The sequence below is a fragment of the Rhinolophus ferrumequinum genome, chromosome 2 (assembly GCF_004115265.2).
Source record: "Rhinolophus ferrumequinum isolate MPI-CBG mRhiFer1 chromosome 2, mRhiFer1_v1.p, whole genome shotgun sequence".
Classification (NCBI taxonomy): Eukaryota; Metazoa; Chordata; class Mammalia; order Chiroptera; family Rhinolophidae; genus Rhinolophus; species Rhinolophus ferrumequinum.
Genome location: NC_046285.1, coordinates 55835043 through 55844770, shown reverse-complemented (window position 1 = coordinate 55844770; position 9728 = coordinate 55835043).

Sequence of the window (9728 nt, the reverse complement as noted above, 5' to 3'; positions counted from 1 at the left end):
CTAAAATAAAATGACACTTTAAGAATAGAATGCAACCCTCAAAAGAGGCCAGAGATTCTCATCTTTGAAACGATTGACAAGCTGTTCGTTCTTTCCCTGGTTTTCGGTTCACTTTTTGTATTCTCAGCTGAGTGAGTTATTTGATAACTCTGAAGAAGATGGTTCTTTCAAATTTGAGTTAGTATATCAGAGCCTGCTACTGCTCTCATTCTGTTAAAATAGAAAAAGAAAATAGCTTTATGTGTCAGCCATTGGTGGAAGTTAAAGATAAGAAATTCCCCCTCCATGCTCCAAACGTCAAAGGCAAATATTAAATTAATACCGAGTCAGTGGTGACTTTGTTTCATTAACAACATAAGAGATATGTGTATTATGTTATCACTACTCTCAGTTTGCCATTACATTCCCCAATGATTAGACTATGGCAGTAACATGAGGTGTGATCAAAAAATACAGTGAATATTTAAATTAAAAAGAATAAATTTTTAACAGAAAAGACACATTGCTATTAATCCCTCTCAAAATACTCCCCTTCGCTTCAAACACAATTATCCCACGCTTCTTGCCACTTTCTGAAGCAGTTCTGGGAGTCCTTTTTCACGAGTTTCTTTGCTTCATCCTCCATCATGACAACACTCCATGTCACACATCGCTTCTGGACAGCAATTTCTGTCAAATAAAAACATTACATTGTGTCCTCATCCACCTTATTCACCAGATCTGGCACCGTACAAGTTCTGGCTCTTCCCCAAAGTCAAAATAACCATGAAAGGAAAACATTTTGAATCGATTCAGGACATCAAGGCAGCCAGGACAGTGCAACTAAAGATACTCATGAAAGAAGACTTCCAGAACTGCTTCAGAAAGTGGCAAGAACAGTGGGATACTTATGCTCAAAGTGAGGGGTAGTAATCTGAGGAGTATTAATGGCAATGTGTCTTTTACTATAATAATTGTTTTAATTTAAACACTCACATTTTTTTTTATCACACCTCATAGCTAAGACAGGGAGTTCACTCATTTATTAAATGGACATCCAAATATGTTTTATGAATGCACCATATTAGAATTCACTGATTCAGTTGTCCTTTCACGACTAGATTCTCAGCGCCTAGCAAAATATCTGACATATAAAATTTAACAAATATTTGTTGATTGAGTTAAATAAAGTCTCACCACTGTCTTTCAAAATCAATTACCCTCATAAATTGGTGCTTTTTCGAAAAAATAGAATTATATAGACACTTAAGAAGAAAATCAGTGAATGATTGCTAACGGGATTTTATTCATATTCATAATGTAATCATCTTTAATCTTTTAAATGGTAGAGTTTTTAAAAAGGTTATAAAATTTAATCTCAGGTTTTCTGATTCCTAGTAATCCATATGAATAGCATTAATACCCTTGCAGTACCTAATGGATTATTGTCTAAACTAGAAATTAGTGCTTAGGAAAATGGAAATATAGTTGTGAATTTCTGAGGACCCCAAAAGAAGTGTTTTAAGTTTAAAAAGCTAAAAATAATGTGAAAATGAGATGATGAAAGCCTAGTACACATATTGATGTTGTTGAGAATGGTGGTCATGATTTTACCAGTATTCTCAGGAGAAGTTCTAATCTAATCAGAATTATGGGCAATTGATTCACTTCTATTTCATAGGTATTACTAACTGTGTAATTGACTTTGAAAAAATATTATTTGTAGATCATGATTCTTAGTTATATGGGTATTATTCTATGCATTTAAAAACTTATTTGTGTTGTTATTTTTTTCTCAACTTTGGTTTTTAAAATTTTTATGTTCACTTTTATATTATGACGTATTGTCTGTCATGTTTTGTGTACTCTAACAGTCTCTTGAAATTCTGGGGAAAGGCAGGCTTAAAATTAATTAAATAATTCACTAGATTTTAGAGATACAAACTTTTCCCTTCTCAAATATTTTATTTGTATGAGGAAATATTTCAAAGGATTATGATGATAATTAACATCTATGACTATTTTGAATCTTTTTCTCAATAAGAACATTTTGCATTAGTACTTTTACAAATACAAAAATACTATGTCTTTTAATACTAGTATTCCCGGAAAGAATATTAGTATTTTTTTAATTGCCTAGGGGATGTTTCCTTCTAATCCATGATAATTTAATAAAGCATCTCCAAATAAAGCATAAAAATATATTTTGTATAGCAACTAGTGAATGACAAAACAAATATTAAATAGTTAAGAAGTAATCATTAATGGGGTGGTAGCTCAGCATGCTGAAAAGAAAAAAAATAATATAAGCCCAAAGGATTAGGTTGAAATATTAAAGTTCACTAAAGTCTGGGTACTATTTATAATGTAGTCGTGTCCTATTAATTGCAATAAAAAAATTTACAAATTAGACAATTTTATTTATCTTCCACTTTATTAGCTATTGCTTTTTAATATCACATTTTATTATTACAAAAGTTGTATATGTGCATTGTAGACAGTAGGAAAACTCAAATGTATCTTATGTAAATAGCATGGCACCATATTCTCTCTACCTAGAACATTACTACTCCTAAAACCTTATTGAATGTCTGCACATCCTTCCATATGTTCTGTGTTTATGCACATACACACAGACACTCACACATAGACATACATTAGGTAGGGCTGCTATGTCTCTTGGACTTAGTAGAGTGTCCTTATGTAGTAGGTGTTCTGTGGGACCCAGTGGTACAGTCTTCCTGGTCACTAGAGCCGGGTGTTTCAGGTATGCTCTTATGTGGGTTACGTGTTTCCTCCTGTTGTTGTTGAGCCTTGGTTGCTGTTTACACATTGATGGGGGAATTCTTTCCCAGGTTGATTGCTTGTGAGGAAAGGCCATGACTACAGTGAAGGAACTGTTGTGCAGGAACTGACCCTATGGATCAGGATTCACTTTAGCAGAGCTCTGGTGCCTGCCCAGTGTGTACTTTGAGTTTTTCGTCCTTGGAGGCAGCCAGGTGATGCTCCAGCTCAGTTTGAACCTGGCCAGTGGGCATGCCTGCTCCAGGGCTACCTGGGAGGGGACCACCAAAGGCCAAATTCAGACACAGCTTGTGCTCTGCCTGAGGCCACCTGGCATGAGTCACAAAGCAATCCATACATGTCTGCCACTCACGCTGTGCTTGGAGGTGCCTTGAGAGGCCAAGCCGGGAACTGGGGCTGGCTGCCATTAGTGCTGGGCTTAGGGCTGCTCAGCCAGAGATATCAGACATGCAGAAGCCAGATGCTGCTTGCTTGGGTTTTGTGAACCTTTGAGAGACTTTAGGAAAATCTGCAGCATGACTCAAGGCAGGCAGTTTATACGAAAAAGCCACTGCAAGCTGTTTGGGAGTGCTCGAAAGTTGGGTGGGGGTGTGGTCTCAGAACACCAGGGTGGGGTGAATGAATGGTATTAGCCAGGCTGATGGAGATTCAGATGTGGCTGCCACCTGTGTCTGCATGCTGGAAAGGGGGAGGGCTCAAAAAAGAAAGAATGGCTGCTGCCAGCTCCTACATCTGGAAGAAAGCTGCCCCTCGAGCTCTCACACTACAGCCAGACAACTCAGTTCCCCACCGCATGTGTGGAGACGGAGCCCTAGAGAGCATTTTCCAGGCTCTCAGCCTCACATGGAAAGGTGCTGGCTCAGGTAGTAAATGGCCATCAACTGTGATTGGATGGCCATCAGCTGTGGCTAGTTGGTCATCCGCTGTAACCAGTGAGCCACTGGCCACTAATGTAACTGCTGTGGCTACGCTAACAAAGAATGGGGGCTAGCAAGAAGATGGTGGCTGAGCTAGCAAGCGAAAATTGCAGCTAGCAAGTGGTGGAGTGAGGGTTGTGGATTGTGTGGCTCCTGTTTCCTGTGTCTCCAACCCAGCCACCAGCGAGAATATAGTGGTGTGACTCCCCTATCTATGGCTCCATGGGTGTTCCTTTTTGACCTCACCATGTCCTGCGATCTTATGTGGGGAGCAGGACCAGAGATCCCGCCTGACACCCCGCCTGACACCCCGCATGAGTCCCTGCATGACAGTTTGTCCCTCGTGCCCCTCAAACTGCTGCCCCAGCGCTGGAGCTCAGAGCGAGTGAGTCCATCAGTGAGTAAGTTTGTGCATTTGTCCTCCAAGAGGAGTACCTCGGAATGTAGCTGCCTTTGTCTCACTCAATCACAATCTCTGCTAGTTTTCACAACCAGAAATTGTGAGGACATCTTTCCTTGGCACTGGTACCCTGGGCTGGGGAGCCTGGTCTGTCGCTTTGCTCCTTGGGGATGGGGGACCTTCGCAGCCGAAATATTCCAATTTTTAATGGTCACATGTGGATGTGAGACCAGCATATTTCGTATCTCTGCCCCTCATACTAGTCTCCAGGTGGCTTCCTCTATATTGCTTTGGTCAGCAAGACTTCAGGCGATTCTCAATGATGGTTTTTTTTGTAGTTTAGTCGTAATTTTGATGTGGTCGTGAAATCACAGCATTTACCTACTCCACAATCTTTATCCCTCGAGGGAGGTAGCTCAAATTACTCTGCTAGCTCAAATGTGACAATTTTTCAATATTTTTCATTTCAGGGTACCATAGAGTTATATAAATTTTCATTGATTCAATGTGTTTTAATTTACTATAATTATTATTTTGATACTTGCATTGTTAACCTTTGGTCAATAGGAGCTTCTTTAATTTGGCTGCTGTGTTTTCTGGACACAGTCCTTCAAAAATTTATTTTTCAGTAATCTTAATGAAGTACATGCAGAAAAGTGTGTTTATAGCTAGATGAATTTTTCACAAAGTGAATATACCTGCATAATAAATCAGTGTCTATGTCAAGAAATAGAAGATAATTTTCCCCCAGAAGTTACTCCTTGCTCTGCCTTTCAGTTATTATCCTTACTATCCTATGGGTACCCTATGGGTAACACCATAGATTAGATTTGTCTGTGTTTGAACTACTGTATATTTGTTTGTGTCTAAGTTTTTTCACTCAACACAAGACTCCAGATTCATCTATATTGTCGTGTGTAGTTTAGTATGTTTGTTTTCATTGCTGTATAGTATTTCATATGCCACAAATACTTAATATGCCACAGCCACTTAATCCATTTTACCAGTGATGGATATTTGGTTTGTTTGCAAATTTTAGCTATTATAAATAGTGCTGCTATGGACATTCTTGTATGTGATTTTGGGAGACACCTGCACTCCCTTCTTTGATACCTAGGAATGGAATTGCTCTGTCATAGATGTGCATATGTTTAGACAGAGTGGATATTGTCACTCTGCAATTGCAAAGTGCTTGTACCAATGTATGCTCCCACAGCCATATGATTCTCCACATCTTTGTTAACATTTTGTATTGTCTTTTGTCCTTTTAGCCTTTCTGGTAGGTGTAGGTGTGTAGTATCTGGTAGGTATCAATAAACAAACATCTTATTCATTCTACATAACACTGTGTCTAAATCTGTAAGAATCTGTTGTTGACTAATTTAAAACCATGTTGTTCTGTGGGCTCGATACCAGGTGTTTCATGCTTAAAAGAGAAACGAGGAAGTTGTCTTTGACTCTCATCACCTTCATTTCCACAGCCAGCGAAACAGTAAATGCTATGGATTCTAACTCCTCACTAGCCCTCGAGTCATTGTCTGAATCCAAGTCATTCCCTCATTTTAGCCCAAACCATTCTCTCTCTCCTGGAAGCTTGTAACAGTTTCCTCTTTTTCTTCCTCTGGTCCATGCTTCGCACTACAGCCGGATGAAGTTTTTAAAAATAAATATCCGATCATGTTATCCCTTTGCTTGAATGTCTTCCTATTGTTTCTAAGATAAAGCAACACACATTTTAACATGATTTTTCATGTTGGATGTGACGTGGTCCCTGGGTACTGCTCTGATCTCTCCTTTTAGCACTCTCTTCCTTGCATTTCACCCTCCAACCAGACTGCATTTCTTTCCCTGCCTCAAACGCCCTATGCTTTTCTTGCCTCTCGCCCTGAGACACCATCTCCCTTTTCCAATTCTTACTTCTAACATCCTTCCTATCTCCAATAACACATCGCTTCTTCAGGGAGGCCTCCCTGATTTCCACCAGACTAGGTTAGATGTCGGCATGTCTCTAACATCCCAAGCTCTCCTCTTATTGCCCGCATGGTGCTTCACTTATGAGTGTGGTTTCTTGTTCCATATCTCAATTTCCTGTAAAGATTACCAGCTCTAAGACGGCAAAACATTTTACCCTTGTGTACTGCTCTATTTCAAGTACCTGGCACTGTGCCTGATACATAGCCAACCTTCAACAGATAGTTTTGAAAACGTGAGTGAATGAATCACGATAAGACACTGGCCTGAAAAAGCTAAGCATCCATTGCCTGCACTTTATTTGTTCACTGGACTATTCCTTCCATTATTTATTCATATATGTGTGCCATTTTGTTGAAAGGCCATCTCTGTTTTCAAGAAGCCTAAGGCCTAGAGGGAACAGAGACATAAAAAACAAAACTTCATGGTCAATAAAATAATTGTCATCATGTGGGTATAGGAAATGGCACAGGAAAAGCAGTCTACATCTGCGGTGGAGTCAGGGAAGGCTTCATAGAGCAGGGGGCTTCTTCAGTTGAGTAAAGAAAGATGATAGGCATTTTCAAAGAAAACAAGTTAGGGGAAAGAAAACAAGTTATGGGAAGAAAACAACATGCACAATGAAATAGAATCAAGAGAGGGCAACTAATGTGCTAAACATTATAAACAGTCCCATGTCCATATAGCATGACTGGAAGAAGGAGGTTTTGATATTCACAAATTACTATAAAATGAAAAACCAGGAGAAGACAGCATTTTCCCTTTTTCAAACGTAGAAAAACTGAGGGGAAGATGTTTGCTGAAAAGCCCTCAATGCCATCATTAGAAATACAGTCCAAGTTCACATGGTGCTGGTTTTAACCAGATAGTCATCCTGGTTTTCCTCCTACAGATGCCTCTTTGAAGCATCATCTATGTTGTCAAGTCTTAGCGAGCCCACTTTCACCATCACAGGTATCATTCCGATTCCCCAATTAAGCTTCCTGCCATGTCCTCTCCTTTACACTTTAGTCTTCTTTCAAAATGATTATTTCACCTTTTTGGTTTTGTTTCTCTTTATGTCAACATTCTCATACTGGAGAAAACAGTTCCAATCTCAGTTTAAGGGGATAAACTAGATAAATTAGATGAAGAAAAGAAAATCATTCTTGGAGCAGTTTCCGCAGCTTTTGAGCTCAGAAATAATTGTTCTCAAGTGCATAATGTTGGCCCCTGATATGCAGTAATTAACTGGAAAACAATATAATGCGCAATCCAATATTGATCACCTTATGTTTCCATTTGAAAAAGCTGGTAATTTGTCATTTACAATTTTTATTGAAATAATCTTTATTTGCCTAAAACAGAAAAGGATAAGGTAGAAAACAAACAAAAAAACACCAATTATCCCTGCACCCAGAGAATCTCTGTTAATATAGAAAAAAAAATTACACATGCATAGATTTTTCAAAAAGTAACAGTACAGAAATGTAAATATTGTTTATAGTAGCAAATAAGAACAATGGAGACATTTAAGGGAACACACTAGATAAATAATGGTATATATGAACAATGAATTATATAACCATTAAAAAGAATGAGGTGACATGGAAAAATGCCAATAAATATATTTAATTGTTAATTTTATTTTTAAAGGGAAGATGTAGCATACCAGTTATTTGTTTACTGGCTAAAAACTCCCTCACAGACAGTGCTCTGTGAGCTGGTGCATTGATTGTCCTGATGCAAGAGCCATGAATTATTGGTGAAAAGTTCAGGTCTTCTAACTTTTTCATGCAGCCTTTTCAGCATTTCCAAATAGTAAACTTGGTTAACTGTTTGTCCAGTTGGTACAAATTCTTAATGAATAATCCCTCTGATATCAAAAAGGGTCAGCAACAGCATCGCAACAAATTCGCAAACTTAATTGTCAGACCTCATACAACAGATAAGGACTGTTAAACAATATAACCACAGGTATTATCACAGTTAGCAACATTAACAATTTTTCCAATGTTTATTTTATTTCAATTGTCTGAAAAATATCCTTTTCAATTGGATCCAAAATTATCTACAGTTGGCTGTTGATAAACTCTTAAATAAAGTACTGTAATTTCAATTTCTATAATCTCTATTTGAATCAGGGTTTAGGAGACTTTTGAAAAATGCAAAACACTGTAAGGTTTTTTTGCAAAAACTTGACTCCTTCCACAAAAGTAACAGGTTAAGTGTTTGTTGATAATACTTGGGGTGGGTGGGGGTAGTGAGAAAAGCTGGAGTTGAAAAGGAAAATGGAATTTTTAAAGAAGGAAAGGGGAAATTTTGTGAAATAGCCTTCGTACAGGTACAGGTAAAGGGAGATGAAGCCCAGAAGACCTGGCCCTTTATCTGACGTACTGAGTATGCTGGAGGAGGGGGCTGGATATAGGTGGAAAACTGAAGAGGGTGGTTGAAATCATCAGACTTTTCTGTTATGTTTTTAAATTAAGTTTTTAGATGCAAATTGTAGCCCAGAGAATTGGGGGAAGGTGTTGAGAGGTGCTCTAGTTGCAAATCATAGTTTTCCTTTTACTAAATTAAAACCAACATTATGCAATGCTTTTGTTTTCTAAAGCTATTGAATGGGAGGTATTGATTAGAGGAGGAAATCACAGAGGGATTCCATTTTATTGGAGAAGGGAAAAGCTTCAAGTTTAGTAAACAAAAACAAAACAAGCTAACTTGGTTAATACAGCAGAAATGGAAGCAGTCAGCAAAACCTGTCAAAACCAGACAAAATAAAAAGGAAGAAAAATTGAGGAAAAGAACACATTATTGGAGAAACAATCAGGGAGCTCAAAACACACTGAAAGCTTAAACACCTAAAGTCACTATTCCAGTAATGGCTGTCCTGAGCTCATGCCAATTCTTACTGCCTTCTCAATGGATTCTTCTCCTTGTGCTAATAAATTTATAGTAAAACAAAATGTACATATATATATGATAAACAACTCTCCTCTAAAGCCTTGCACAGTTTAGCTCTGGTCCCAAACTTCTATACTTCAAACAGCAAAACAAGAGCCTGCAGTCACACAGAATCACCGTTTTCAGTGACCATCTATTGTTATTGTGTTCTCGGGGCGGTTGCCCCAGTGTTTACCAGCTTATCAAAGCATTCCTTTCAACCACATACGCTTCTTTAAAATAAAATCCTTACATCTACAGAATCCTTAGCACCCCAGTAATGTCTCGGCATCCGTAAGAGACTGGCATCCCATCCCTTCATCCAATTCTCCTCATGCACTGATTTAGTTTGTTGGCCATGTCACAGGTGCTAAGCATTCCACCTATCGGGTAAGCACGCAGTCTTCCACTGATTATTTAAAATAAACCCCTAGGCTTTCTCATTTTGTGTCTCTCAAATTCTTTAAAAAATAAATAGTAATAGCTACAGTGCTTCTAAATCTAGAAGGCAATTAGTCAGTGGTACCCAAGACTCTTAAACATTATAAATGTATCCAGATCTAGATATGTAAAAGAGAGCATAATCTGAATTGCACATGACTTTAGTTTTCATATCCGATGGAAAAAATAAATATGGCTATTAAATATAGAGAGATGTAATTATATTAATTACTAGAGGAAGGGAAATTTTCTTAGTTTTGCTTACTGCATCCCTTTTACCGATTTTCCAAAGA